The sequence below is a fragment of the Amphibalanus amphitrite genome, unplaced genomic scaffold (assembly GCF_019059575.1).
Source record: "Amphibalanus amphitrite isolate SeventyFive unplaced genomic scaffold, NRLGWU_Aamphi_draft 000302F_arrow, whole genome shotgun sequence".
Taxonomy (NCBI): Eukaryota; Metazoa; Arthropoda; class Thecostraca; order Balanomorpha; family Balanidae; genus Amphibalanus; species Amphibalanus amphitrite.
The window spans coordinates 372,545-377,560 of record NW_024881797.1 but is presented as its reverse complement, the minus strand read 5'-3'; the positions used below and the strand labels follow the sequence as shown (position 1 = coordinate 377,560).

Below are 5,016 nucleotides of genomic sequence, written 5' to 3'. Positions count from 1 at the left end.
ACCACGACTCATAGCTCATGATTAACGTTTCCTGTCGCACACTCAGCTTTAATAACATTACATTAGCCTGTACACACATTTCTCACTCGAGAAATCGAAATCCGAGCCTGAGACCCATCATACGTCACGACACTTGCAGCGGCACCTGCATTAGCAGACATCCCATCCCGGCAACACAAAAAGTTCCCCCGAGCCACCCACCTATAGGTGAGTGGTCCTTATAAGGACGCGGCGACGGGTCACACAATGCCATTACGTCACTGACCTAGTGACGTGGTACGATACAGCATGACCTGTGGTCTGTGGACGCCTTGGTCTGGTCCACACAGTTACTGACCTGGAGATGACGTGATGGTTTCTGGACAATGTGGCTGGATAAACGCGCCTCGTGGCTGGCCATCACAATGCTACTTCCTGCAGGTGACGTTCTACAGCTGGGATCGAACCACTGTCTCCTGAACCACTGCCAGCAATGAACCTGGTGGAAGATAATATGGTCAGAACTCAGAATCCACAAAGCATACCTACGATAGGAACGACAAAGCCAAACACATGAACGCAATGGCAGAATGTTATGCTAAGCTTATCATGTTTCCAAGACTTTTAGTTTCATCGACACATAAGACTGCAATTGTCTACGTTAAACTCATCACATACCTATCTAACAAAGTACTGACTTCCTGAGAAAACACAGAACTTGTTTAATTATCAAGCAGCCTTTGTCTCCGTATTCCTCACACATTGAGCAGACGGTGGATGAGGTGATAACGGTAATTAAGCTCTGTGGAAAAGAGGAAGGAAATGAAGTCCATTTTATGCTAGAGTGTACCAAGCTAACAGAAGAAAGACAATGAAACCTAGCTCTACTGAGGCCATACGTGGAAGAACCCAACAAGGTACTGAAAGCATTCCTCTTCAACGATGATAGAAAAGAGATGGAGCAGAACAAGGATGGACTCTACCAGCTCTGGAGGCTGAGGAGAAAACTGGTGACAGAGGCGGGTGATGAGGAAAGGGCTTAACCAACATCCTAAGCTTATTCTACTAATACCCTCCCACCTGACCTGTGTTTATAGGGCTATCAGTCCTGTGACACTCACCACACCCAGCTATTATGGCCATACTCCTGGGGGAGCTTCGGGCTTCCCACATAGGATAGTTGTCTGTACAACCCGGAGCAGGATTGACCAGGATTGGCCAGAGGGGCAGGGCATGTACTTCATGATCACTACACAAATATAACTTTTTAGATATAATATTTTAATAACTAATCCTTGTCAGCTTTTGTTGATTAATTTTCACAGCATCATTTATTTCTGGTAATTCATTTCTAACGCTCATTGCTGCAAGCTCCAAAGGCACCTAGGTACCTCAATTGCAATGGCCATCCGAAGCAGGGGGTTGATACCTACGCAGAGGAGAAAGAGGATGAAATCGAGAGGGAGAACACCATGGAAGCGCACAAAGAGAGAGCGGATGCACAAAATGAATCTGGGCATTAGGTTTATAAAGACTTGCAGTAGACTACATACTTCGTAGGATTGGTAATTGAGGCATGACAAATCAATAAAACAAATAATGTACGCCTTGCGGAACAAGGGTATGAGGAACAGGAACATGCATGCAGCATGCAACAAACTCTGCCCTGGTGATTTCAATCTCAACTAAACCATAGATCAAAAACTTGAAACAAAATCACCCAGCCTGGCACAGGTAACCTCTCACAATAAAACATCAAAAGTGCTTACCATAATACCACGGGAATGGTGTGACTGAAAAATGCCTAATACCTTGCCTAATCATAATACCACCAAATCCAACAACAATAATCAACAATAATCAACAAAATACACAGAAACCAAAATAAAACTGCAGAGTGTTCTCAATTCGCAAAAGAAACGCCGTTAGACCAATCAAATGCGAGCACTGGCGTTTGCCAGCGAAAGCAGTACAGAAGACTGTGCGCAACTGTGGGTGATAATCATGGTCTGCAGTTTTCAACACCGAATCTCATAAATGCCAGAGGTCATCATGTTTTACGACTTATATCAACAAATAGACAATTGAATTTTGTTTATTATTCATCTTGAAATAGACACCGCCATAGGCTTGTTTTTTAGTAATATTTCGTTAATTTTCATAGTGTAACCTTCAGCAACATGAATGATAATTCATTCTAGGCCAAAAAAATATACTTAACACCTTCTAAATTGCAATTAAATATCCATATCTGGACAGGAAATGAAATTTTGATTTTAATAAAAAAACTTTTGAAAGCAGATGATTGACAGTCTGACCAGGGAGCAATGATTTCGTTCAGAAATGCTGGGTTCTCAAAAATCTAAATTCGAGACTCGGAAGTAAGTTGTCAAAATGCCAGAGGTCATAGAGCTTTAAGCTTTCTGATTTCTTATAGTGTAGACAATTTTGTAAATTTTGGTAAATGTTTTAGACACCGCCATAGGCTAGTTTTTGAAAAATACTACATTTAGTGGAACAGGGTGACCAAGGACACCAATGGCGGCTGTGTATTCAACAGCTATTAAATTCAGTTCTTTACATTTAAAAGGCAACATCATGCACAGATTCTGAAAGATAATTTAAATTTGATGTTTTTGGACCATATTTATAACCCCACATCACTGATATTAGTCGATAATTTGTGGTAGAACAATGGCAGGTCCGGTAGGCTGAGAAGTTCAGCACAATGCTGATTTTGTAATTCAAGGAAACAATTTTTGCCCATGATATTACTTTTTCATTTTTAATTTTAAATTTTAAGAGTAGAAAAATAATGTTGTCCCTGACAAACCCCTAAAACCTTAGAACCATTATTTTCGAAATGGCGGAGTTGGGCAAAAATTTATTTTCGTTGTTACTTTACAGATTTTGATAAGCTGTGCTCTCTGTACCTTAATTCAAAATATATATTTGAATAATGAAACATATTGAAATCTGTTGCATAGTTTTCATTTTTGGACTGAAAAGGTCAGCTGAAAATAGTGGTCAAAATACCTTAGTGTTGAAGCGTCAAACCGGTTTTACCTAGTTCTCTATATACCGTGCACCGTGGCGGGCACTTGCTACTCCCCAGCACTCCAGTACATTGAGGAGGCCGAGATTCAGGCGGAGCTCCGCTCACAAGGAGTAGTAGAGGTGACGCGCCTCCGATCTAAGGGGCCTAACCCAAACCCGCTGCTTAAGCTGAGGTTCCTTGGCCTCGAGTGTCCCCCTGCCGTGTACGCCGGCTACGAGGTCCTGACTGTGAGCCCGTGGGAGGTGAACCCGCGACTCTGCCGGCGCTGCGGACGTTACGGGCACCTCCAATCGACCTGCCGTTCCAAAAAGGCAAACTGTCTCCGCTGTGCCACACTGGGACACAGTTCGGATGAGTGCCAGAGTGAGGAGGTCCAGTGCGCCCACTGTGGCGGCCCTCATCCCGCCTGGGATAAGAAGTGCCCGGCGTGGCACTTCCACAAGGAGAAACTGAACCGGAAGTCGCCCTCCGCCCCTCCACCCCGCCCGGCCGGGCACTCTATCCCGAGCGAGCGTCGATACGCCGACGCCGTCCGGGGGACTAACCCCCGCTGCTCGGGACCTCAGGCTGGACCAGGGCAGCGCTCCGACCCGAATCTGACCCCGCCGCTCAGTACGGCAGTGGAGCTCCCTCGTCCGTCGCACACAGAGTCGACGGAAACTGTCACGGCACCAGTCCCCCAGACTGTCCCCACCCTCGACGAGACGGACACGGTCACAGAGACTCCGAAGGGAGCAGCTCAGCCTCTGGCCGAGGTGCCAACTGAGACCCAGCCAGACCACGTCCACATGACCCCTGCAGCAGAACAAACTGACGCGGTCGCTGTAGCCAAGGCATCTCTCGACGACTCAGAGTCGGTGACCCCTGCCAAGGAGATGCCCATTGAAACCCCTCAGGCTCCGCTTCCCGCAGGCTCCGCGGTCCCAGAGACCCCAGACGTTGCCAGCACGTCTGTTGACTCCGCAGAATCTCTAGATTCTCTTGACTCGCCCAACGATACTGTCGTTGAGGCACAGTTCACACAGGAACTTTTCGAAAGCCTCGTCTCCGCCGACCACCCAAAACCCAGGCCCATGTCTTCTCGAGCACCCTCTCCCGCTCGTATTCGAGAAAGGTCTTCATCTCGCTCCAGCTCTCGCTCCCTTTCGACGGGAAGACGACTTACTCGTTCGCACGCTTATACCCAAGAACACCAGTAAACAAACACACACACGGTAAATGACTCAATTTTCTGAATTCTTTCTCCAATGGAATACGAACTCGTTGGTATCCCATTGGGGGGAATTCAAGAACTATATGTTAAATAAAAAACCGTTACTAGCCGCCATCCAAGAGACCCATTTTAAAGATTCAGATACATATAATTACAATTTCAACATTCGTGATTTCTCTTTATATACAAATAACGTAAATGAAACCCACCGCCGGGGCGGCTCGGCTCTTTACGTTTCAAATAAACTTTTGCATCATGAAATTTTCCTCCGAACTACGCTTAACGCAGTCGGAGTAAAAGTTAAAATTGCACAACTAGACCTCACTGTCCTTTCGATCTACCTTTCACCTAGCCTCCCACTTTCCTGTCCTCTACTCCTAGACCTTTTCTCCCAACTTTCTCCGCCTTTTATAATCATGGGGGACTTCAATGCACACCACCGCACATGGGGGTGCACAGAAACAAACTCGCGCGGAACACAACTTCTTAACGTAATTAACTCACTCGATTTAATACTCATTAACAATCTCACGCCCACATTCACACGCACACGCAATGGAGAGGTCGTACACTCCGTCCTAGATCTCGCCATTACAGACACAAACACCGCGACACTTTTTACACAACACGTTGAAGATGACTCTCTTTTCAGTGACCACTACCCCATACATTATTTACTCAACGTCCCTTCAGGACAGACAAACTTTAATTTTTTGCCAAGGTGGAACTTTAAGAAGGCCGACTGGGCGTCTTTCCAAAAGTATAT

General features: G+C 45.9%; 1 long non-coding RNA gene across 1 annotated transcript; it reads right to left on the bottom strand.

Moving 5' to 3' along the window:
- Nucleotides 1–344: 344 nt before the first annotated feature.
- LOC122387899 lies at nucleotides 345–1,948 on the bottom strand. The gene is made up of 3 exons (XR_006257708.1): nucleotides 1,749–1,948; nucleotides 739–781; nucleotides 345–478 (listed from the first exon to the last, which is right to left on the bottom strand). It is a non-coding gene; the product is annotated as an uncharacterized LOC122387899 (long non-coding RNA).
- Between the last annotated feature and the right edge of the window lie 3,068 nt (nucleotides 1,949–5,016).